The sequence below is a fragment of the Bufo gargarizans genome, chromosome 4 (assembly GCF_014858855.1).
Source record: "Bufo gargarizans isolate SCDJY-AF-19 chromosome 4, ASM1485885v1, whole genome shotgun sequence".
Lineage (NCBI taxonomy): Eukaryota > Metazoa > Chordata > Amphibia > Anura > Bufonidae > Bufo > Bufo gargarizans.
Genome location: NC_058083.1, coordinates 360985275 through 361012688, shown reverse-complemented (window position 1 = coordinate 361012688; position 27414 = coordinate 360985275).

Sequence of the window (27414 nt, the reverse complement as noted above, 5' to 3'; positions counted from 1 at the left end):
CTGGTTACAGCCTGCATTTGTGGGAGGGGCTGCTTACTATATCTCCCCCACGCGTCCTCACCTTGAGGACGGTTGCTTCATGCAGGCTTTCTCCGTCCCGCCACGTCACTTCCGGTTCGCGGTCGCGTCACTTCCGGATGAGTCTCGGCTCCCTGGGCTGCCTCGGCTGGGGGCAGCGTTCGTCCATCGCCCGGCCGGGCTCGGCCGGTCTCTCTCTTCCCTCCAGCCCCGGGGGAGCCTCCTCTTGTCAGGTCTGTTTGGTCCTCGGCGGGTCCGGCGCCTGCAGCGCTTCAGGTGGGGACGGACTGTTCCGCTCGGCTCCCCCTGCGCCCCAGATCTTCAGCGGCATAGCAGAGCTGGACAGGTTCCTCAAGGGTCACGTGGTTCCCCATTGTAATGTACAATACTTTTCTTCACCTGCTTGTACAGTTTGCTTCGATAGTGAATGTATTTATTGCATTATAAGGCATTCACAACTGGGCAATGGCGGTGCAGTGCGATGAGGAGGAGGCCGGGTGTAGGTACAAAATTCCACTGTACTTTACTGCGGCTATTTTGTAGGTGGTTCACACAAGCACTGTACATCCAATGCAGTCTTTACAATGATATATGCAATTTCCAAGGCTGTATATGGAGGACTGGGCTGAATCCCTTTCTTATAGCCTGCACAATCTTTCCTGCACTGTCTCTGGGTATATTTAGATACCCAGGTATCCTCAGGGGAATACAGTCTGAGTAGTGGATCCTTTCTGCCCTTTTTGGCACAGTAGGAAGCCTGAAGCTCATTGCCCCATCATGTGCAGGGATGTCTGTAGCCTCTATAATTGTGTTACCTTTCTCTGGCAAATGTCTGCAATCCTGTTTAGTAACCTTCTGTAAGCTCTTTTCCGTTAAGAATTGACCCGGTGCATTGGTTTATGGCGCGGCAGCGTGGTGCCGCCCTCCTGTGCACACAGGTCTGGCGGCTGTGTCTGCCGCCCTCCTGGGCGCATGCGTCTGGCACCATTGCAGTACCGTCCTCGCATGCTCAGGTTTGGCACAAGCTGTCCCGCCGCCCTCCTGTGCACATGCGTGTGGCACCGCCATGTTACACCTGGGTGCTGATTATTGCTTGTTATCTATACTTGGGTCGTTTTCCACGCTTCTTATCTCGCCCGCCCAGGCTCATTCTGCCTCCATCATCCTGGATCACCCAGGCTCGTTCTGCCTCTGTCATCCTTTCTTGCTCCCCGCCCGGTCCCCGGTCCCGCATCTTCTTTCTCTTCCCTGCTCTCCTAAAGCGATGTTTAAGAATAATGATAATATTAAAACCAATTGGTGCAGTTCTTCTTTAGTACGCCGGATCTGGGGGTATCCACAACTGTAATCAGGTATAATTGCATGTATTGTTTCTATTCTTTATTTTTTATTTTGCAGTACATTCCAGCCGAGAAGCCATGGTTAGCAGGCACGGGGCTGGCCGGCCTGTTTCTCCATTTCGAAAAAAAAAAAAAAAAAAAAAGGGAAAAAGGAAAGAAGCTTCAGGAACGCAGCGGAGAGACCAGACACCGGTGTGGTCATTAAGGTGCTGCCTTGCGGACGCTGCTGCGGGGTCTGGATCTGCGATTCTGGTTCCCATCGTCTAGGCTACCGCTGGCCCAGGTTAAGTAGGTTCGAACCTCCAGTGGACCCCTATTCCCACAAGTGCCTTTTAATCACTGCACAATCGCTCTCTGCCTCCTCGACTGGAACCAGAAACTGCACCTTCCACTGCTGCTACCAAGTGCTACACAGGTTATCCCCTCCGGGGTAGCTAACTCCATGAATGTTGTTTTAGGCGTGGGGGTTTTGCGGTGCCATTCTCCGGTTTCCTAAATGTACCATTTTGGGCAATCTTTTCTTATAACAAACAGGGCTGCGGTGCTGTCGTTTATTCAGCCCTCCTGATCAGAAGTAGCGGCTCATCAGCTTCCCGAATTCTTCAGGTATCATGTATACGCCTTTGTCTGTCTTCCCTGTTGTCCTGGATCGCCCAGGCTCACCCTTCTCCTGTCATCCTGGATCGCCCAGGCATGCTCTGCTCCTGTCATCCTGGATCGCCCAGGCTCGCTCTGCTCCTGTCATCCTGGACCGCCCAGGCTCGCTCTGCTCCTGTCGTCCTGGATCGCCCAGGCTCGCTCTGCTCCTGTCATCCTGGATCGCCCAGGCTCGCTCTGCTCCTGTCATCCTGGATCGCCCAGGCTCGCTCTGCTCCTGTCTCCCTGGATCGCCCAGGCTCGCTCTGCTCCTGTCTCCCTGGATCGCCCAGGCTCGCTCTGCTCCAGTCTCCCTGGATCGCCCAGGCTCGCTCTGCTCCTGTCTCCCTGGATCGCCCAGGCTCGCTCTGCTCCTGTCTCCCTGGATCGCCCAGGCTCGCTCTGCTCCTGTCTCCCTGGATCGCCCGGGCTCGCTCTGCTCCTGTCTCCCTAGATCGCCCGGGCTCGCTCTGCTCCTGTCTCCCTGGATCGCCCGGGCTCGCTCTGCTCCTGTCTCCCTGGATCGCCCGGGCTCGCTCTGCTCCTGTCTCCCTGGATCTCCCGGGCTCGCTCTGCTCCCCCCAGGCTCGCCCTACCTCGGTCATGCTGGATCGCCCGGGCTCGCTCTGTCTCTGTCATCCTGGATCGCCCAGGCCCGCTCTGTCTCTGTCATCCTGGATCGCCCAGGCCTGCTCTACCTTAGTCTTCCTGGGTCACCCAGGCCCACGTGGCCTCTCTCATCCTGGATCGCCCAGGCCCACGTTGCCTCTCTCATCCTGGATCGCCCAGGCCCACGTTGCCTCTCTCATCCTGGATCGCCCAGGCCCACGTTGCCTCTCTCATCCTGGATTGCCCAGGCCCACGTTGCCTCTCACATCCGGGATCGCCCAGGCTTGCTCTTCCGCCGTCACCTGGACCGTTACGTCACTAACTACCCAGTGCCTTCCCGGGTCGCTCAGGTCATTTAACAGCCCAGCTCCGGCCTGAATCACTCGTGCCCTTGTTACCTCCCGTGTCAGTCGGTTCAATTAACTATTTCCCTCCTACAGCGTGGGTAGTCTTCTTGCCCACTTATCCAGGCCTACCCCGCACTGGCTCCAGGCACAGTTCAGCCAGATAGATCTTGGAGGGTGATAGGCATCCCTCCTGACTCCACGCCAATGTACACCTCAGCCCCTACCACAAGTATTAAGGCTGGTTACAGCCTGCATTTGTGGGAGGGGCTGCTTACTATATCTCCCCCACGCGTCCTCACCTTGAGGACGGTTGCTTCATGCCCCACCCTCCCGACCCTTCTTTCTTTCATTCCACTCTCTTGGGTGGCCCACTTATCCAGGCCTACCCCGCACTGGCTCCAGGCACAGTTCAGCCAGATAGATCTTGGAGGGTGATAGGCATCCCTCCTGACTCCACGCCAATGTACACCTCAGCCCCTACCACAAATAGTGAGATATCTTGCAGAGGGATGCAGCACTCTTAAAATTGCAAAGCTTCTGAAGCGTGATCATCGAACAATCAAGCGTTTCATTCAAAATAGTCAACAGGGTCGCAAGAAGCGCAAAATAACTGCCCATGAACTGAGAAAAGTCAAGCGTGCAGCTGCCAAGATGCCACTTGCCACCAGTTTGGCCATATTTCAGAGCTGCAACATCACTGGAGTGCCCAAAAGCACAAGGTGTGCAATACTCAGAGACATGGCCAAGGTAAGAAAGGCTGAAAGACGACCACCACTGAACAAGACACACAAGCTGAAACGTCAAGACTGGGCCAAGAAATATCTCAAGACTGATTTTTCTAAGGTTTTATGGACTGATGAAATGAGAGTGAGTCTTGATGGGCCAGATGGCTGAATTGGTAAAGGGCAGAGAGCTCCAGTCCGACTCAGACGCCAGCAAGGTGGAGGTGGAGTACTGGTTTGGGCTGGTATCATCAAAGATAAGCTTGTGGGGCCTTTTTGGGTTGAGGATGGAGTCAAGCTCAACTCCCAGTCCTACTGCTAGTTTCTGGAAGACACCTTCTTCAAGCAGTGGTACAGGAAGAAGTCTGCAAGGTAAGAAAAACATGATTTTCATGCAGGACAATGCTCCATCACACGCGTCCAAGTACTCCACAACGTGGCTGGCAAGAAAGGGTATAAAAGAAGAAAATCTAATGACATGGCCTCCTTGTTCACCTGATCTGAACCCCATTGAGAACCTGTGGTCCATCATCAAATGTGAGATTTACAAGGAGGGAAAACAGTACACCTCTCTGAACAGTGTCTGGGAGGCTGTGGTTGCTGCTGCACGCAATGTTGATGGTGAACAGATCAAAACACTGACAGAATCCATAGATGGCAGGCTTTTGAGTGTCCTTGCAAAGAAAGGTGGCTATATTGGTCACTGATTTGTTTTTGTTTTGTTTTTGAATGTCAGAAATGTATATTTGTGAATGTTGAGATGTTATATTGGTTTCACTGGTAAAAATAAATAATTGAAATGGGTATATATTTGTTTTTTGTTAAGTTGCCTAATAATTATGTACAGTAATAGTCACCTGCACACACAGATATCCCCCTAAAATAGCTAAAACTAAAAACAAACTAAAAACTACTATATTAATGAGTTTTTTGGGTTCATTGAGAACATGGTTGTTGTATAATAATAAAATTAATCCTCAAAAATACAACTTGCCTAATAATTCTGCACTCCCTGTATATATTCAGCTTTGTTGGCTGCGCACGGATTTTTACAGATTTCTTGTATTTCTTTAACCATGACGGACATAGAATTCCCATGTGGCTCTATGTACTCCCAGGAGGAGAGTGATCACATATTGCAGAGCATTGGGAGAGATGCCGCTTTTTTGAATACCCCCTCAGCTCAGGAGCTTAAGAAGAAGTTTGAATTTTTATCCAAAAAGACAGCTTCACTACGCCTACATATGACTACTCTTGGTGAATATTATAAAGCACAAAGAATACCCGGTGGCATGAGGTAGCATCTGAGGCCTAATCTGTTTTCTAATAATGCATTTTTTTGCAAAAGATTTGAAGCTCTATCCAATAGATACTCCTTGGACTTTATTCTTCTGAACATACAGAACCTACAACAGGAATTATCCACTATAGCCAGTGACATGGCGGAGATTGAACAAACATTACGGGCATCCATGTCTCCTGAGGAATATTCACAATTTAGTGATAATCTATTGATCCATGTGACACGATCCAAGGTGGAATTAGCGAAAGGAAAATGATCTAAATGGAATCGAGACTCTGACGACTATAAAAAGAGTATCATCTATACCTGGCAGTCTGACAACAGCAACTACAGCCAAAAAGATCTGACAAAAAAGAAAAGGAATCTACAAACAACTTTCATGCAGTCCCTTTTTTTAGGGAACAGATTGAATCTACAACACAAAGATGAAAGCGTACCAGACGACAGGGTACTAGACACCGCAGAGCCTGTGAAACTCTGAAACAACAAGACCAGAGCCCAGGCCAGAAAACCACAGATGACCAAGAGGAAATGACTGTGATCAACCTGTCATCCAGGGTGCTCACTCCAGCCCAAGTGAGTGTTCTGAATAAGGGACTATCTTTTTGCCCTACTACTTCATTAAATTGGTTGGAGTTAGATGCAGATTTGTGAGCATTTTTTCGTAGGATTAAACTCAAGGTCTAGTTCAACAGCAAGGTACAGATCGCGACGCCCCAGGCCAGAGAGTTCTTCCTGGGACGCCTCGATCTGTCGCTGAAAAGCTATTTTACTCCATATGTCAATGAACCCTGGACCTCTTTATACACCTCTATTGACCATGATCTGGGTATAGGGGCCATTGGACGTATGCTAGATGGTTCGTCCTTCACTGCACCTGCTAAGGCATTCATTACTGCAAATAATTCTGAGATATAACTAATTCCTGTTTCAGGAGGTGTTTTACAAACAAAAACGAGGCGTGGCTATGGGGTCGAACGTAGCACCGACCTATGCAAACATTTTCATGAGGTGCTTTGAGGAGGATGTTGTCTATCTGTCCCACCACCACAGCTATGTGCTGCGGTGGTGGAGATATATCGACGACATCTTCCTCATATGGACTGGCAGTGTTGCCCAATTGTCTGAATTCCATGCATCTCTGAATAGTGTGAACAAAGACTTAGGCCTCTTTCACACTACAGTATGTTGAATTCAGTGTTTTGCGTTCCGTTTTTCACGGATCCGTTGTTCCGTTTTTTTCTTTAGTTGTGGTTCCGTTTCCGTTCCGTTGTTCCGTTCCGTTTTTCCGTATGGCATATACAGTATACAGTAATTACATAGAAAAAATTGGGCTGGGCATAACATTTTCAATTGATGGTTCCGCAAAAAACGGAACGGATACGGAAGACATACGGATGCATTTCCGTATGTGTTCCGTTTTTTTTGCGGACCCATTGACTTGAATGGAGCCACGGACTGTGATTTGCGGCCAAATATAGGACATGTTCTATCTTTTCAACGGAACGAAAAAACGGAAATACGGAAACGGAATGCATACGGACACATTCCGTTTTTTTGCGGAACCATTGAAATGAATGGTTCCGTATACGGACCGTATACGGAACGCAAAAAACGGACCACAAAACGGAAAAAAAAACGGTAGTGTGAAAGAGGCCTTACAGTTCACTTTGATATACTCAGAGACTGAGCTAGAGTTTCTGGATACAACAGTTAAATACAGTGAGGGGAAGTTGCACAAACACAGCTGTTTACCAAACCCACAGATAAAAACACCCTCTTGTGTTTCAATAGCGGTCATCCACGCAACATGATAAAACATCTACCCTTCTCTCAATATTCTCAGAGTCAAAAGAATTGTCTCTGAACCAGAAATTGTAGATCACTCCCTAAATATGATGGCAAAGAAATTTCAAAAAAGGGGTACTCCACCCAGCTACTTGACTCCCACATTGCAAAGATCCACACTATGGATAGAAGCAGTATCTTGGAGAGGAGAGAGACCAATAGGTCTCGGACCAGGATTCCCTTAATTTCCAAGTATACTGAACAGAGTGAAGACATCAATTGTATCATCAAATACAATTGTATCTATGCCTGAGTGGGGTTCCTGAATTTAGATCCCCTCCACTTTTCTCATATTGTAGATCAAGAAATTAACGTGACCAGCTAGTGAAAGCAGATATTCAGGGGTCGAGTGGAGGGGGAACGCATGGGAACGGCGTTCCTGCACTTTTTTCATGGCAGGAACGCCGTTCCCTTTCAGCCTCAAGCCATGAGAACGCGGCTGAATCAGAATCAGATGGAGACGGAGTGCACTGTGCAGTGCAGGCTAAGGGAGGAGGGGCAGCTTCAGTTGAGAGGAAGCTGTCTGTGCGGTGCTGCTGCCTGCGACTGCCTCACTGTGACTCCTCTCATGATGTGTAGAGGTCATGAGTTCGAATCCCAGGACAAACTTTTGTAAAAGTGTTTTTTTTTTTTTTTATAAGACTTCTACTGATACCTAGTTTACTGATACCTAGTGTACAACCATACACATGACAGCTGCCCACTGTGTATGGATGTAGCAGAGCTGGGTGTGTTGGGGCAGCTGTCATGTGTATGGTTGTACACTAGGTATAAGTAGAAGTCTTATATTTATTTTTTTAAGCAACTACCTTGACAGCTTTTATGGCTGTGAGGGTAAATGCCTTGCCTCTAATGTGTAGAGGTCATGAGTTCGAATCCTAGAACAAACTTTTCTAAAAGTGGTTTTTTTTTTTCTGATACTTCTACTGATACCTAGTTTACTGATACCTAGTGCACAACCATACACATGACAGCTGCCCCAACACACCCAGCTCTGCTACATCCATACACAGTGGGCAAAGTTACCTACAGTAGAAGTCTTATATATATATTTTTTTTTTTAAGTAACTAGCTAGACAGCTTTCATAGCTGTGAGGGCATATGCCTTGCCTCTGATGTGTAGAGGTCATGAGATCGAATCCCAGGACAAACCTTTCTAAGTGTTTTTTTTTTTTTTAGTCCGCAGCTACACAAATTACAGCATGCTAGATTTTCTGTGCTTTTTTATTTTTTGGAGGGGGGGGGGGGGGGGGGTTGCAGTGGATCTTGGGTGGGTTCCCACACTTTTTTTCCCAGGACTTGACCCCTGCAGATATTGGTCCCAAATCCAGATTGACACAAACTGCTTTGACCACACATGGTAAGGGGAGTTTCCCCTGCCTATGCTGTGTCAACTGCAAAATGATATGTAAGGGTAGATCATTTGTAATCCCGTCAACAGGGGTCTCTTATCCGATAAGTTTTCATCTCACATGTAACTCTAATTTTGTTATCTATGTTCTGACCTGCCCATGCAGGTTATTATATGTGGGAGAAACGTCTACTGATTTGAAAACGCACCTAAATTACCACCAGTATACGATACGCAAAAATTGCCAATTCCGAAACATTTCTCTGATCTCAAATGTTGGATCCTAGACCATATTCCCATGCCCAGACGTGGGGGCAACAGAATACAGATGTTATATTGGATATATACTTTGGATTACTTGAAACCCATGTGTTACTTTATGTGGTAATAACTTTAAAACGCTTTTACTTATCCAGGCCATTCTGAGACTGTTTTCTGGTCACATATTGTACTTCATGACAGTGGTAAAATTGAGTCAAAATATGTCATTTTTATTTATAAGAAAATACTAAATTTACCCCAAATTTATAAAAATTTCAAAATTTCATTTACAAATGCCTATCCAGGCAATAGAACCTGTCTTGACCCAGGTATAAATTAATACTTCACTTTTATTTGAATACAAGTAAAACCTAAATGCTAAGTGTGTGCGAGGTGCACTCTTTAATTGAACTTAAACAGAACCCAAAAATTAAAGGGTTTTAAAAACACAGTACACCACTTCACTGATAGGTATATTGTTTTGACAGTTAGGCGGGGTGAAGAGATGTGCACTCTCTCTCACCCTTACCACTGTAAGGGCAGAACACTACCGTACCACCATCCGCGGTGACTCTGCCAGCTGAGAATGGTTGTGATAACAATCATATAGAGTGGTGGGAGAAATGGAAATATCAACCCACTATGTGAATGGCGCATAAAGCGTCTCAGTTGATCTCAGACTGGGATTAGTGGCAACTAACACCGCAACACGGACTCGGTGCACAGTAGCCAAAACCACAACTAACTTGATTGCTAAACCAAACCAAGCAACGTCGGCCAGCCTGACCACTGGGTGCTGGTTAGCAGTGGAGTGGTGCACAGCGATTAAAAACGAACACTGCCCCGACATGTTTCGCCAGTATTCTGGCTTCTTTAGGGGTTAATGGGCAGCCATGAGTGACCACCTGGAGGTTTAAATAGTGTGTAAACTCCGGCCACCTGGAGGTTTAAATAGTGTGTAAACTGATTGACAGGTTAGCCATCCTATCAGTTACAAAGGACAAAGCACTGCCAACCAATAGTGTCCTTAGACACACCCCTACAATCTGATTGGTGTTTTGGTGTACCGAACACCGTCGCCCACTATACACATCATCAGAAAAAAAATATATATTTATTATCAGTCTTCATCCTTAAACATTGGCGCACTCTCTCACTGCGCACGGACTTAGACTGTGCCAAACACCGTCGCCCACTATACGCGTCATCAATGAAGCGCTGCACCCGAAGTGCCTGCGCAAACACTTGGAATACATCCACCGGTACTGTAAGATTGAGCATGCGCTGCGCTATCTATGGCTGCGCACAAACTCAGGCCCCGTATAGGGGGACCTGTGCAGTGAGACAACACGCCAACATCCAAAGACGAAAACTGACATTTGCAAAAGCGGACGCATGCCTCACAATACAGCGCTGCGCATAAGCACTACCTGGAATAAGCACTGTGCAGTGGGCTACTAGGCATATGCCTGCTGACAGACAGAAAAGTGTGCACCAAATCTGACATTTGCAAAAGTGGACGCATGCCTCAAAATACAGCGCTGCGCATAAGCCCAACCTGGTATAAGTACTGTGCAGTGGGCTAATAGGCATATGCCTGCTGACAGACAGAAATAAAAAAAAAAAAACTTAATTGACATTTACAAAAGTGGACGCATGCCTCACAGTACAGTGCTGCGCATAAGCACTACCTTGGTATAAGTACTGTGCAGTGGGCTATTAGGCATATGCCTGCTGACAGACAGAAAACTGAAAAAAAAAATATAAAATAATTGTGCTATTGCACAAGGATTCACATCAATAACTGGGACTTAGCCAAGTGAAGATGGCATTGAGAATTAGCCAAGTAGGGGTGACACTACTACATGATGACACGTCATCTACACCATCAGGACAAAGTGATTAAATGAATGACATTAGTATTGGTGGCAGTGAATATGCATTTTTTCCAAAGCAAGTGTCAGTATTTTCATTATTATTATTACTAATAAGTAGAGTTTAGCGAACACCTGGATGTTCGGGTTCGAGAAGTTCGGCTGAACTTCCCGGAAATGTTCGGGTTCGGGATCCGAACCCGACCCGAACTTCGTCCCGAACCCAAACCCCATTGAAGTCAATGGGGACCCGAACTTTTCGGCACTAAAAAGGCTGTAAAACAACCCAGGAAAGAGCTAGAGGGCTGCAAAAGGGAGCAACATATAGGTAAATCCCCTGCAAACAAATGTGGATAGGGAAATGAATAAAAATAAAAATAAAATAAATAAAAATTAACTAATATCAATTGGAGAGAGGTCCCATAGCAGAGAATCTGGCTTCACGTCACCCACCACTGTAACAGTCCATTGTCAGACATTTAGGCCCAGGCACCCAGGCAGATTAGAGAGGTCCCTTAACAGAGAATCTGGCTTCATGTCAGCAGAGAATCAGTCTTCATGTCATAGCAGAGAATCATGCTTCACGTCACCATACACTGGAACAGTCCATTGTCAGATATCTAGGCCCCGACACCCAGGCAGAGGAGAGAGGTCCCATAACAGAGAATCTGGCTTCATGTCAGCAGAGAATCAGTCTGCATGTCATAGCAGAGAATCAGGCTTCACGTCACCCACCACTGTAACAGTCCATTGTCATATATTTAGGCCCAGGCACCCAGGCAGAGGAGAGAGGTCCTGTAGCAGAGAATCTGGCTTCATGTCATAGCAGAGAATCAGTCTTCATGTCATAGCAGAGAATCATGCTTCACGTCACCATACACTGATGTGCACTCTCTCTCAACCTTACCACTGTAAGGGCAGAACACTACCGTACCACCATCCGTGGTGACTCTGCCAGCTGAGAATGGTTGTGATAACAATCATATAGAGTGGTGGGAGAAATGGAAATATCAACCCACTATGTGAATGGCGCATAAAGCGTCTCAGTTGATCTCAGACTGGGATTAGTGGCAACTAACACCGCAACACGGACTCGGTGCACAGTAGCCAAAACCACAACTAACTTGATTGCTAAACCAAACCAAGCAACGTCGGCCAGCCTGACCACTGGGTGCTGGTTAGCAGTGGAGTGGTGCACAGCGATTAAAAACGAACACTGCCCCGACATGTTTCGCCAGTATTCTGGCTTCTTTAGGGGTTAATGGGCAGCCATGAGTGACCACCTGGAGGTTTAAATAGTGTGTAAACTCCGGCCACCTGGAGGTTTAAATAGTGTGTAAACTGATTGACAGGTTAGCCATCCTATCAGTTACAAAGGACAAAGCACTGCCAACCAATAGTGTCCTTAGACACACCCCTACAATCTGATTGGTGTTTTGGTGTACCGAACACCGTCGCCCACTATACACATCATCAGAAAAAAAAAAAAAATATTTATTATCAGTCTTCATCCTTAAACATTGGCGCACACTCTCACTGCGCACGGACTTAGACTGTGCCAAACACCGTCGCCCACTATACGCGTCATCAATGAAGCGCTGCACCCGAAGTGCCTGCGCAAACACTTGGAATACATCCACCGGTACTGTAAGATTGAGCATGCGCTGCGCTATCTATGGCTGCGCACAAACTCAGGCCCCGTATAGGGGGACCTGTGCAGTGAGACAACACGCCAACATCCAAAGACGAAAAACTCACATTTGCAAAAGCAGACGCATGCCTCACAATACAGCGCTGCGCATAAGCACTACCTGGAATAAGCACTGTGCAGTGGGCTACTAGGCATATGCTTGCTGACAGACAGAAAAGTGTGCACCAAATCTGACATTTGCAAAAGTGGACGCATGCCTCAAAATACAGCGCTGCGCATAAGCCCAACCTGGTATAAGTACTGTGCAGTGGGCTAATAGGCATATGCCTGCTGACAGACAGAAATAAATGAAAAAAAAAACTTAATTGACATTTACAAAAGTGGACGCATGCCTCACAGTACAGTGCTGCGCATAAGCACTACCTTGGTATAAGTACTGTGCAGTGGGCTATTAGGCATATGCCTGCTGACAGACAGAAAAACTGAAAAAAAATATATAAAATAATTGTGCTATTGCACAAGGATTCACATCAATAACTGGGACTTAGCCAAGTGAAGATGGCATTGAGAATTAGCCAAGTAGGGGTGACACTACTACATAATGACACGTCATCTACACCATCAGGACAAAGTGATTAAATGAATGACATTAGTATTGGTGGCAGTGAATATGCATTTTTTCCAAAGCAAGTGTCAGTATTTTCATTATTATTATTACTAATAAGTAGAGTTGAGCGAACACCTGGATGTTCGGGTTCGAGAAGTTCGGCTGAACTTCCCGGAAATGTTCGGGTTCGGGATCCGAACCCGACCCGAACTTCGTCCCGAACCCAAACCCCATTGAAGTCAATGGGGACCCGAACTTTTCGGCACTAAAAAGGCTGTAAAACAGCCCAGGAAAGAGCTAGAGGGCTGCAAAAGGGAGCAACATATAGGTAAATCCCCTGCAAACAAATGTGGATAGGGAAATGAATAAAAATAAAAATAAAATAAATAAAAATTAACTAATATCAATTGGAGAGAGGTCCCATAGCAGAGAATCTGGCTTCACGTCACCCACCACTGTAACAGTCCATTGTCAGACATTTAGGCCCAGGCACCCAGGCAGATTAGAGAGGTCCCTTAACAGAGAATCTGGCTTCATGTCAGCAGAGAATCAGTCTTCATGTCATAGCAGAGAATCATGCTTCACGTCACCATACACTGGAACAGTCCATTGTCAGATATCTAGGCCCCGACACCCAGGCAGAGGAGAGAGGTCCCATAACAGAGAATCTGGCTTCATGTCAGAAGAGAATCAGTCTGCATGTCAAAGCAGAGAATCAGGCTTCACGTCACCCACCACTGTAACAGTCCATTGTCATATATTTAGGCCCAGGCACCCAGGCAGAGGAGAGAGGTCCTGTAGCAGAGAATCTGGCTTCATGTCAGCAGAGAATCAGTCTTCATGTCATAGCAGAGAATCATGCTTCACGTCACCATACACTGGAACAGTCCATTGTCAGATATCTAGGCCCCGGCACCCAGGCAGAGGAGAGAGGTCCCATAACAGAGAATCTGGCTTCATGTCAGCAGAGAATCAGTCTGCATGTCATAGCAGAGAATCAGGCTTCACGTCACCCACCACTGTAACAGTCCATTATCATACATTTAGGCCCAGGCAGAGGAGTGAGGTCCCGTAACAGAGAATCTGGCTTCATGTCAGCAGAGAATCAGTCTGCATGTCATAGCAGAGAATCATGCTTTACGTCACCCAACACTGGAACAGTCCATTGTCAGATATTTAGGCCCAGGCACCCAGGCAGAGGAGAGAGGTCCCGTAACAGAGAATCTGGCTTCATGTCAGCAGAGAATCAGTCTGCATGTCATAGCAATGAATCAGGCTTCACGTCACCCAACACTGGAACAGTCCATTGTCAGATATTTAGGCCCAGGCAGAGGAGAGAGGTCCCGTAACAGAGAATCTGGCGTCATGTCAGCAGAGAATCAGTCTGCATGTCATAGCAATGAATCAGGCTTCACGTCACCCAACACTGGAACAGTCCATTGTCATATATTTAGGCCCAGGCACCCAGGCAGAGGAGAGAGGTCCTATAACAGAGAATCTGGCTTCATGTCTGCAGAGAATCAGTCTGCATGTCATAGCAGAGAATCAAGCTTCACGTCACCCACCACTGTAACAGTCCATTGTCATATATTTAGGCCCAGGCACCCAGGCAGAGGAGAGAGGTCCCGTAACAGAGAATCTGGCTTCATGTCAGCAGAGAATCAGTCTGCATGTCATAGCAGAGAATCAGGCTTCACGTCACCCACCACTGTAACAGTCCATTGTCATATATTTAGGCCCAGGCACCCAGGCAAAGGAGAGAGGTCCCGTAACAGAGAATCTGGCTTCATGTCAGCAGAGAATCAGTCTGCATGTCATAGCAGAGAATCAGGCTTCACGTCACCCACCACTGTAAGAGTCCATTGTCATATATTTAGGCCCCGGCACCAAGGCAGAGGAGAGAGGTCCCATAACAGAGAATCTGGCTTCTTGTCAGCAGAGAATCAGTCTGCATGTCATAGCAGAGAATCATGCTTCACGTCACCATACACTGGAACAGTCCATTGTCAGATATCTAGGCCCCGGCACCCAGGCAGAGGAGAGAGGTCCCATAACAGAGAATCTGGCTTCATGTCAGCAGAGAATCAGTCTGCATGTCATAGCAGAGAATCAGGCTTCAGGTCACCCACCACTGTAACAGTCCATTGTCATATATTTAGGCCCAGGCACCCAGGCAGAGGAGAAAGGTCCTGTAGCAGAGAATCTGGCTTCATGTCAGCAGAGAATCAGTCTTCATGTCATAGAAGAGAATCAGGCTTCACGTCACCCACCACTGTAACAGTCCATTGTCATATATTTAGGCCCAGGCACGCAAACAGAGGAGAGAGGTCCCATAACAGAGAATCTGGCTTCATGTCAGCAGAGAATCAGTCTGCATGTCATAACAGAGAATCAGGCTTCACGTCACCCACCACTGTAACAGTCCATTGTCATACATTTAGGCCCAGGCAGAAGAGAGAGGTCCCGTAACAGAGAATCTGGCTTCATGTCAGCAGAGAATCAGTCTGCATGTCATAGCAGAGGATCATGCTTTACGTCACCCAACAGTGTAACAGTCCATTGTCATATATTTAGGCCCAGGCACCCAGGTAGAGGAGAGGGGTCCCGTAACAGAGAATCTGGCTTCATGTCAGCAGAGAATCAGTCTGCATGTCATAGCAGAGAATCAGGCTTCACGTCACCCACCACTGTAACAGTCCATTGTCATATATTTAGGCCCAGGCACCCAGGCAGAGGAGAGAGGTCCCGTAACAGAGAATCTGGCTTCATGTCAGCAGAGAATCAATCTTCATGTCATAGCAGAGAATCAGGCTTCACGTCACCCAACACTGGAACAGTCCATTGTCAGATATTTAGGCCCAGGCACCCAGGCATAGGAGAGAGATCCCGTAACAGAGAATCTGTCTTCATGTCAGCAGAGAATCAGTCTGCATGTCATAGCAGAGAATCAGGCTTCACGTCACCCACCACTGTAACAGTCCATTGTCATATATTTAGGCCCAGGCACCCAGGCAGAGGAGAGAGGTCCTGTAGCAGAGAATCTGGCTTCATGTCAGCAGAGAATCAGTCTTCATGTCATAGCAGAGAATCAGGCTTCACGTCACCCACCACTGTAACAGTCCATTGTCATATATTTAGGCCCAGGCACCCAGACAGAGGAGAGAGGTCCCATAACAGAGAATCTGGCTTCATGTCAGCAGAGAATCAGTCTGCATGTCATAGCAGAGAATCAGGCTTCACGTCACCCACCACTGTAACAGTCCATTGTCATATATTTAGGCCCAGGCCCAGGCAGAGGAGAGAGGTCCCGTAACAGAGAATCTGGCTTCATGTCAGCAGAGAATCAGTCTGCATGTCATAGCAGAGAATCAGGCTTCACGTCACCCAACACTGGAACAGTCCATTGTCAGATATTTAGGCCCAGGCACCCAGGCAGAGGAGAGAGGTCCCGTAACAGAGAATCTGGCTTCATGTCAGCAGAGAATCAGTCTGCATGTCATAGCAGAGAATCAGGCTTCACGTCACCCAACACTGGAACAGTCCATTGTCAGATATTTAGGCCAGGCACCCAGGCAGAGGAGAGAGGTCCCGTAACAGAGAATCTGGCTTCATGTCAGCAGAGAATCAGTCTGCATGTCATAGCAGAGAATCAGGCTTCACGTCACCCACCACTGTAACAGTCCATTGTCATATATTTAGGCCCCGGCACCCAGGACAGAGGAGAGAGGTCCCATAACAGAGAATCTGGCTTCATGTCAGCAGAGAATCAGTCTGCATGTCATAGCAGAGAATCAGGCTTCACGTCACCCACCACTGTAACAGTCCATTGTCATATATTTAGGCCCAGGCACCCAGGACAGAGGAGAGAGGTCCCATAACAGAGAATCTGGCTTCATGTCAGCAGAGAATCAGTCTGCATGTCATAGCAGAGAATCAGGCTTCACGTCACCCACCACTGTAACAGTCCATTGTCATATATTTAGGCCCAGGCACCCAGGCAGAGAGAGAGGTCCCGTAACAGAGAATCTGGCTTCATGTCAGCAGAGAATCAGTCTGCATGTCATAGCAGAGAATCAGGCTTCACGTCACCCACCACTGTAACAGTCCATTGTCATATATTTAGGCCCAGGCACCCAGGCAGAGGAGAGAGGTCCCGTAACAGAGAATCTGGCTTCATGTCAGCAGAGAATCAGTCTTCATGTCATAGCAGAGAATCAGGCTTCACGTCACCCAACACTGGAACAGTCCATTGTCAGATATTTAGGCCCAGGCACCCAGGCAGAGGAGAGAGGTCCCGTAACAGAGAATCTGGCTTCATGTCAGCAGAGAATCAGTCTGCATGTCATAGCAGAGAATCAGGCTTCACGTCACCCACCACTGTAACAGTCCATTGTCATATATTTAGGCCCAGGCACCCAGGCAGAGGAGAGAGGTCCCGTAGCAGAGAATCTGGCTTCATGTCAGCAGAGAATCAGTCTTCATGTCATAGCAGAGAATCAGGCTTCACGTCACCCACCACTGTAACAGTCCATTGTCATATATTTAGGCCCAGGCACCCAGGCAGAGGAGAGAGGTCCCATAACAGAGAATCTGGCTTCATGTCAGCAGAGAATCAGTCTGCATGTCATAGCAGAGAATCAGGCTTCACGTCACCCACCACTGTAACAGTCCATTGTCATATATTTAGGCCCAGGCAGAGGAGAGAGGTCCCGTAACAGAGAATCTGGCTTCATGTCAGCAGAGAATCAGTCTGCATGTCATAGCAGAGAATCAGGCTTCACGTCACCCAACACTGGAACAGTCCATTGTCAGATATTTAGGCCCAGGCACCCAGGCAGAGGAGAGAGGTCCCGTAACAGAGAATCTGGCTTCATGTCAGCAGAGAATCAGTCTGCATGTCATAGCAGAGAATCAGGCTTCACGTCACCCAACACTGGAACAGTCCATTGTCAGATATTTAGGCCCAGGCACCCAGGCAGAGGAGAGAGGTCCCGTAACAGAGAATCTGGCTTCATGTCAGCAGAGAATCAGTCTGCATGTCATAGCAGAGAATCAGGCTTCACGTCACCCACCACTGTAACAGTCCATTGTCATATATTTAGGCCCAGGCACCCAGGCAGAGGAGAGAGGTCCCATAACAGAGAATCTGGCTTCATGTCAGCAGAGAATCAGTCTGCATGTCATAGCAGAGAATCAGGCTTCACGTCACCCACCACTGTAACAGTCCATTGTCATATATTTAGGCCCAGGCACCCAGGCAGAGGAGAGAGGTCCCGTAACAGAGAATCTGGCTTCATGTCAGCAGAGAATCAATCTTCATGTCATAGCAGAGAATCAGGCTTCACGTCACCCAACACTGGAACAGTCCATTGTCAGATATTTAGGCCCAGGCACCCAGGCATAGGAGAGAGATCCCGTAACAGAGAATCTGTCTTCATGTCAGCAGAGAATCAGTCTGCATGTCATAGCAGAGAATCAGGCTTCACGTCACCCACCACTGTAACAGTCCATTGTCATATATTTAGGCCCAGGCAGAGGAGAGAGGTCCCGTAACAGAGAATCTGGCTTCATGTCAGCAGAGAATCAGTCTTCATGTCATAGCAGAGAATCAGGCTTCACGTCACCCAACACTGGAACAGTCCATTGTCATATATTTAGGCCCAGGCACCCAGGCAGAGGAGAGAGGTCCTATAACAGAGAATCTGGCTTCATGTCTGCAGAGAATCAGTCTGCATGTCATAGCAGAGAATCAGGCTTCACGTCAACCACCACTGTAACAGTCCATTGTCATATATTTAGGCCCAGGCACCAAGGCAGAGGAGAGAGGTCCCGTAATAGAGAATCTGGCTTCATGTCAGCAGAGAATCAGTCTGCATGTCATAGCAGAGAATCAGGCTTCACGTCACCCACTACTGTAACAGTCCATTGTCATATATTTAGGCCCAGGCACCCAGGCAGAGGAGAGAGGTCCCGTAACAGAGAATCTGGCTTCATGTCAGCAGAGAATCAGTCTGCATGTCATAGCAGAGAATCAGGCTTCACGTCACCCAACACTGGAACAGTCCATTGTCAGATATTTAGGCCCAGGCACCCAGGCATAGGAGAGAGGTCCCGTAACAGAGAATCTGGCTTCATGTCAGCAGAGAATCAGTCTGCATGTCATAGCAGAGAATCAGGCTTCACGTCACCCACCACTGTAACAGTCCATTGTCATATATTTAGGCCCAGGCACCCAGGCAGAGGAGAGAGGTCCCATAACAGAGAATCTGGCTTCATGTCAGCAGAGAATCAGTCTGCATGTCATAGCAGAGAATCAGGCTTCACGTCACCCACCACTGTAACAGTCCATTGTCATATATTTAGGCCCAGGCACCCAGGCAGAGGAGAGAGGTCCCGTAACAGAGAATCTGGCTTCATGTCAGCAGAGAATCAGTCTTCATGTCATAGCAGAGAATCAGGCTTCACGTCACCCACCACTGTAACAGTCCATTGTCATATATTTAGGCCCAGGCACCCAGGCAGAGGAGAGAGGTCCCATAACAGAGAATCTGGCTTCATGTCAGCAGAGAATCAGTCTGCATGTCATAGCAGAGAATCAGGCTTCACGTCACCCACCACTGTAACAGTCCATTGTCATATATTTAGGCCCAGGCACCCAGGCAGAGGAGAGAGGTCCCGTAACAGAGAATCTGGCTTCATGTCAGCAGAGAATCAGTCTGCATGTCATAGCAGAGAATCAGGCTTCACGTCACCCAACACTGGAACAGTCCATTGTCAGATATTTAGGCCCAGGCACCCAGGCAGAGGAGAGAGGTCCCGTAACAGAGAATCTGGCTTCATGTCAGCAGAGAATCAGTCTGCATGTCATAGCAGAGAATCAGGCTTCACGTCACCCAACACTGGAACAGTCCATTGTCATATATTTAGGCCAGGCACCCAGGCAGAGGAGAGAGGTCCCATAACAGAGAATCTGGCTTCATGTCAGCAGAGAATCAGTCTGCATGTCATAGCAGAGAATCAGGCTTCACGTCACCCAACACTGGAACAGTCCATTGTCATATATTTAGGCCCAGGCACCCAGGCAGAGGAGAGAGGTCCCGTAACAGAGAATCTGGCTTCATGTCAGCAGAGAATCAGTCTGCATGTCATAGCAGAGAATCAGGCTTCACGTCACCCACCACTGTAACAGTCCATTGTCATATATTTAGGCCCAAGCACCCAGGCTGAGGAGAGAGGTCCCGTAACAGAGAATCTGGCTTCATGTCAGCAGAGAATCAGTCTGCATGTCATAGCAGAGAATCAGGCTTCACGTCACCCACCACTGTAACAGTCCATTGTCATATATTTAGGCCCAGGCACCCAGGCAGAGGAGAGAGGTCCCGTAACAGAGAATCTGGCTTCATGTCAGCAGAGAATCAGTCTGCATGTCATAGCAGAGAATCAGGCTTCACGTCACCCACCACTGTAACAGTCCATTGTCATATATTTAGGCCCAGGCACCCAGGCAGAGGAGAGAGGTCCCAGTAACAGAGAATCTGGCTTCATGTCAGCAGAGAATCAGTCTGCATGTCATAGCAGAGAATCAGGCTTCACGTCACCAACACTGGAACAGTCCATTGTCAGATATTTAGGCCCAGGCACCCAGGCAGAGGAGAGAGGTCCCGTAACAGAGAATCTGGCTTCATGTCAGCAGAGAATCAGTCTGCATGTCATAGCAGAGAATCAGGCTTCACGTCACCCACCACTGTAACAGTCCATTGTCATATATTTAGGCCCAGGCACCCAGGCAGAGGAGAGAGGTCCCGTAACAGAGAATCTGGCTTCATGTCAGCAGAGAATCAGTCTGCATGTCATAGCAGAGAATCAGGCTTCACGTCACCCACCACTGTAACAGTCCATTGTCATATATTTAGGCCCAGGCACCCAGGCAGAGGAGAGAGGTCCCGTAACAGAGAATCTGGCTTCATGTCAGCAGAGAATCAGTCTGCATGTCATAGCAGAGAATCAGGCTTCACGTCACCCACCACTGTAACAGTCCATTGTCATATATTTAGGCCCAGGCACCCAGGCAGAGGAGAGAGGTCCCGTAACAGAGAATCTGGCTTCATGTCAGCAGAGAATCAGTCTGCATGTCATAGCAGAGAATCAGGCTTCACGTCACCCACCACTGTAACAGTCCATTGTCATATATTTAGGCCCAGGCACCCAGGCAGAGGAGAGAGGTCCCGTAACAGAGAATCTGGCTTCATGTCAGCAGAGAATCAGTCTGCATGTCATAGCAGAGAATCAGGCTTCACGTCACCCACCACTGTAACAGTCCATTGTCATATATTTAGGCCCAGGCACCCAGGCAGAGGAGAGAGGTCCCGTAACAGAGAATCTGGCTTCATGTCAGCAGAGAATCAGTCTGCATGTCATAGCAGAGAATCAGGCTTCACGTCACCCACCACTGTAACAGTCCATTGTCATATATTTAGGCCCAGGCACCCAGGCAGAGGAGAGAGGTCCCGTAACAGAGAATCTGGCTTCATGTCAGCAGAGAATCAGTCTGCATGTCATAGCAGAGAATCAGGCTTCACGTCACCCACCACTGTAACAGTCCATTGTCATATATTTAGGCCCAGGCACCCAGGCAGAGGAGAGAGGTCCCGTAACAGAGAATCTGGCTTCATGTCAGCAGAGAATCAGTCTGCATGTCATAGCAGAGAATCAGGCTTCACGTCACCCACCACTGTAACAGTCCATTGTCATATATTTAGGCCCAGGCACCCAGGCAGAGGAGAGAGGTCCCGTAACAGAGAATCTGGCTTCATGTCAGCAGAGAATCAGTCTGCATGTCATAGCAGAGAATCAGGCTTCACGTCACCCACCACTGTAACAGTCCATTGTCATATATTTAGGCCCAGGCACCCAGGCAGAGGAGAGAGGTCCCGTAACAGAGAATCTGGCTTCATGTCAGCAGAGAATCAGTCTGCATGTCATAGCAGAGAATCAGGCTTCACGTCACCCACCACTGTAACAGTCCATTGTCATATATTTAGGCCCAGGCACCCAGGCAGAGGAGAGAGGTCCCGTAACAGAGAATCTGGCTTCATGTCAGCAGAGAATCAGTCTGCATGTCATAGCAGAGAATCAGGCTTCACGTCACCCACCACTGTAACAGTCCATTGTCATATATTTAGGCCCAGGCACCCAGGCAGAGGAGAGAGGTCCCGTAACAGAGAATCTGGCTTCATGTCAGCAGAGAATCAGTCTGCATGTCATAGCAGAGAATCAGGCTTCACGTCACCCACCACTGTAACAGTCCATTGTCATATATTTAGGCCCAGGCACCCAGGCAGAGGAGAGAGGTCCCGTAACAGAGAATCTGGCTTCATGTCAGCAGAGAATCAGTCTGCATGTCATAGCAGAGAATCAGGCTTCACGTCACCCACCACTGTAACAGTCCATTGTCATATATTTAGGCCCAGGCACCCAGGCAGAGGAGAGAGGTCCCGTAACAGAGAATCTGGCTTCATGTCAGCAGAGAATCAGTCTGCATGTCATAGCAGAGAATCAGGCTTCACGTCACCCACCACTGTAACAGTCCATTGTCATATATTTAGGCCCAGGCACCCAGGCAGAGGAGAGAGGTCCCGTAACAGAGAATCTGGCTTCATGTCAGCAGAGAATCAGTCTGCATGTCATAGCAGAGAATCAGGCTTCACGTCACCCAACACTGTAACAGTCCATTGTCATATATTTAGGCCCAGGCACCCAGGCAGAGGAGAGAGGTCCCGTAACAGAGAATCTGGCTTCATGTCAGCAGAGAATCAGTCTGCATGTCATAGCAGAGAATCAGGCTTCACGTCACCCACCACTGTAACAGTCCATTGTCATATATTTAGGCCCAGGCACCCAGGCAGAGGAGAGAGGTCCCGTAACAGAGAATCTGGCTTCATGTCAGCAGAGAATCAGTCTGCATGTCATAGCAGAGAATCAGGCTTCACGTCACCCACCACTGTAACAGTCCATTGTCATATATTTAGGCCCAGGCACCCAGGCAGAGGAGAGAGGTCCCGTAACAGAGAATCTGGCTTCATGTCAGCAGAGAATCAGTCTGCATGTCATAGCAGAGAATCAGGCTTCACGTCACCCACCACTGTAACAGTCCATTGTCATATATTTAGGCCCAGGCACCCAGGCAGAGGAGAGAGGTCCCGTAACAGAGAATCTGGCTTCATGTCAGCAGAGAATCAGTCTGCATGTCATAGCAGAGAATCAGGCTTCACGTCACCCACCACTGTAACAGTCCATTGTCATATATTTAGGCCCAGGCACCCAGGCAGAGGAGAGAGGTCCCGTAACAGAGAATCTGGCTTCATGTCAGCAGAGAATCAGTCTGCATGTCATAGCAGAGAATCAGGCTTCACGTCACCCACCACTGTAACAGTCCATTGTCATATATTTAGGCCCAGGCACCCAGGCAGAGGAGAGAGGTCCCGTAACAGAGAATCTGGCTTCATGTCAGCAGAGAATCAGTCTGCATGTCATAGCAGAGAATCAGGCTTCACGTCACCCACCACTGTAACAGTCCATTGTCATATATTTAGGCCCAGGCACCCAGGCAGAGGAGAGAGGTCCCGTAACAGAGAATCTGGCTTCATGTCAGCAGAGAATCAGTCTGCATGTCATAGCAGAGAATCAGGCTTCACGTCACCCACCACTGTAACAGTCCATTGTCATATATTTAGGCCCAGGCACCCAGGCAGAGGAGAGAGGTCCCGTAACAGAGAATCTGGCTTCATGTCAGCAGAGAATCAGTCTGCATGTCATAGCAGAGAATCAGGCTTCACGTCACCCACCACTGTAACAGTCCATTGTCAGATATTTAGGCCCAGGCACCCAGGCAGAGGAGAGAGGTCCCGTAACAGAGAATCTGGCTTCATGTCAGCAGAGAATCAGTCTGCATGTCATAGCAGAGAATCAGGCTTCACGTCACCCACCACTGTAACAGTCCATTGTCATATATTTAGGCCCAGGCACCCAGGCAGAGGAGAGAGGTCCCGTAACAGAGAATCTGGCTTCATGTCAGCAGAGAATCAGTCTGCATGTCATAGCAGAGAATCAGGCTTCACGTCACCCACCACTGTAACAGTCCATTGTCATATATTTAGGCCCAGGCACCCAGGCAGAGGAGAGAGGTCCCGTAACAGAGAATCTGGCTTCATGTCAGCAGAGAATCAGTCTGCATGTCATAGCAGAGAATCAGGCTTCACGTCACCCACCACTGTAACAGTCCATTGTCATATATTTAGGCCCAGGCACCCAGGCAGAGGAGAGAGGTCCCGTAACAGAGAATCTGGCTTCATGTCAGCAGAGAATCAGTCTGCATGTCATAGCAGAGAATCAGGCTTCACGTCACCCACCACTGTAACAGTCCATTGTCATATATTTAGGCCCAGGCACCAGGCAGAGGAGAGAGGTCCCGTAACAGAGAATCTGGCTTCATGTCAGCAGAGAATCAGTCTGCATGTCATAGCAGAGAATCAGGCTTCACGTCACCCACCACTGTAACAGTCCATTGTCATATATTTAGGCCCAGGCACCCAGGCAGAGGAGAGAGGTCCCGTAACAGAGAATCTGGCTTCATGTCAGCAGAGAATCAGTCTGCATGTCATAGCAGAGAATCAGGCTTCACGTCACCCACCACTGTAACAGTCCATTGTCATATATTTAGGCCCAGGCACCCAGGCAGAGGAGAGAGGTCCCAGTAACAGAGAATCTGGCTTCATGTCAGCAGAGAATCAGTCTGCATGTCATAGCAGAGAATCAGGCTTCACGTCACCCACCACTGTAACAGTCCATTGTCATATATTTAGGCCCAGGCACCCAGGCAGAGGAGAGAGGTCCCGTAACAGAGAATCTGGCTTCATGTCAGCAGAGAATCAGTCTGCATGTCATAGCAGAGAATCAGGCTTCACGTCAGCCACCACTGTAACAGTCCATTGTCATATATTTAGGCCCAGGCACCCAGGCAGAGGAGAGAGGTCCCGTAACAGAGAATCTGGCTTCATGTCAGCAGAGAATCAGTCTGCATGTCATAGCAGAGAATCAGGCTTCACGTCAGCCCACCACTGTAACAGTCCATTGTCATATATTTAGGCCCAGGCACCCAGGCAGAGGAGAGAGGTCCCGTAACAGAGAATCTGGCTTCATGTCAGCAGAGAATCAGTCTGCATGTCATAGCAGAGAATCAGGCTTCACGTCAGCCCACCACTGTAACAGTCCATTGTCATATATTTAGGCCCAGGCACCCAGGCAGAGGAGAGAGGTCCCGTAACAGAGAATCTGGCTTCATGTCAGCAGAGAATCAGTCTGCATGTCATAGCAGAGAATCAGGCTTCACGTCACCCACCACTGTAACAGTCCATTGTCATATATTTAGGCCCAGGCACCCAGGCAGAGGAGAGAGGTCCCGTAACAGAGAATCTGGCTTCATGTCAGCAGAGAATCAGTCTGCATGTCATAGCAGAGAATCAGGCTTCACGTCACCCACCACTGTAACAGTCCATTGTCATATATTTAGGCCCAGGCACCCAGGCAGAGGAGAGAGGTCCCGTAACAGAGAATCTGGCTTCATGTCAGCAGAGAATCAGTCTGCATGTCATAGCAGAGAATCAGGCTTCACGTCACCCACCACTGTAACAGTCCATTGTCATATATTTAGGCCCAGGCACCCAGGCAGAGGAGAGAGGTCCCGTAACAGAGAATCTGGCTTCATGTCAGCAGAGAATCAGTCTGCATGTCATAGCAGAGAATCAGGCTTCACGTCACCCACCACTGTAACAGTCCATTGTCATATATTTAGGCCCAGGCACCCAGGCAGAGGAGAGAGGTCCCGTAACAGAGAATCTGGCTTCATGTCAGCAGAGAATCAGTCTGCATGTCATAGCAGAGAATCAGGCTTCACGTCACCCACCACTGGAACAGTCCATTGTCATATATTTAGGCCCAGGCACCCAGGCAGAGGAGAGAGGTCCCGTAACAGAGAATCTGGCTTCATGTCAGCAGAGAATCAGTCTGCATGTCATAGCAGAGAATCAGGCTTCACGTCACCCACCACTGTAACAGTCCATTGTCATATATTTAGGCCCAGGCACCCAGGCAGAGGAGAGAGGTCCCGTAACAGAGAATCTGGCTTCATGTCAGCAGAGAATCAGTCTGCATGTCATAGCAGAGAATCAGGCTTCACGTCACCCACCACTGTAACAGTCCATTGTCATATATTTAGGCCCAGGCACCCAGGCAGAGGAGAGAGGTCCCGTAACAGAGAATCTGGCTTCATGTCAGCAGAGAATCAGTCTGCATGTCATAGCAGAGAATCAGGCTTCACGTCACCCACCACTGTAACAGTCCATTGTCATATATTTAGGCCCAGGCACCCAGGCAGAGGAGAGAGGTCCCGTAACAGAGAATCTGGCTTCATGTCAGCAGAGAATCAGTCTGCATGTCATAGCAGAGAATCAGGCTTCACGTCAGCCCACCACTGTAACAGTCCATTGTCATATATTTAGGCCCAGGCACCCAGGCAGAGGAGAGAGGTCCCGTAACAGAGAATCTGGCTTCATGTCAGCAGAGAATCAGTCTGCATGTCATAGCAGAGAATCAGGCTTCACGTCAGCCACCACTGTAACAGTCCATTGTCATATATTTAGGCCCAGGCACCCAGGCAGAGGAGAGAGGTCCCGTAACAGAGAATCTGGCTTCATGTCAGCAGAGAATCAGTCTGCATGTCATAGCAGAGAATCAGGCTTCACGTCAGCCACCACTGTAACAGTCCATTGTCATATATTTAGGCCCAGGCACCCAGGCAGAGGAGAGAGGTCCCGTAACAGAGAATCTGGCTTCATGTCAGCAGAGAATCAGTCTGCATGTCATAGCAGAGAATCAGGCTTCACGTCAGCCACCACTGTAACAGTCCATTGTCATATATTTAGGCCCAGGCACCCAGGCAGAGGAGAGAGGTCCCGTAACAGAGAATCTGGCTTCATGTCAGCAGAGAATCAGTCTGCATGTCATAGCAGAGAATCAGGCTTCACGTCACCCACCACTGTAACAGTCCATTGTCATATATTTAGGCCCAGGCACCCAGGCAGAGGAGAGAGGTCCCGTAACAGAGAATCTGGCTTCATGTCAGCAGAGAATCAGTCTGCATGTCATAGCAGAGAATCAGGCTTCACGTCAGCCCAACACTGTAACAGTCCATTGTCATATATTTAGGCCCAGGCACCCAGGCAGAGGAGAGAGGTCCCGTAACAGAGAATCTGGCTTCATGTCAGCAGAGAATCAGTCTGCATGTCATAGCAGAGAATCAGGCTTCACGTCACCCACCACTGTAACAGTCCATTGTCATATATTTAGGCCCAGGCACCCAGGCAGAGGAGAGAGGTCCCGTAACAGAGAATCTGGCTTCATGTCAGCAGAGAATCAGTCTGCATGTCATAGCAGAGAATCAGGCTTCACGTCAGCCCACCACTGTAACAGTCCATTGTCATATATTTAGGCCCAGGCACCCAGGCAGAGGAGAGAGGTCCCGTAACAGAGAATCTGGCTTCATGTCAGCAGAGAATCAGTCTGCATGTCATAGCAGAGAATCAGGCTTCACGTCACCCACCACTGTAACAGTCCATTGTCATATATTTAGGCCCAGGCACCCAGGCAGAGGAGAGAGGTCCCGTAACAGAGAATCTGGCTTCATGTCAGCAGAGAATCAGTCTGCATGTCATAGCAGAGAACTCAGGCTTCACGTCCAGCCACCACTGTAACAGTCCAGTGTCATATATTTTAGGCCCAGGCCCAGGCACC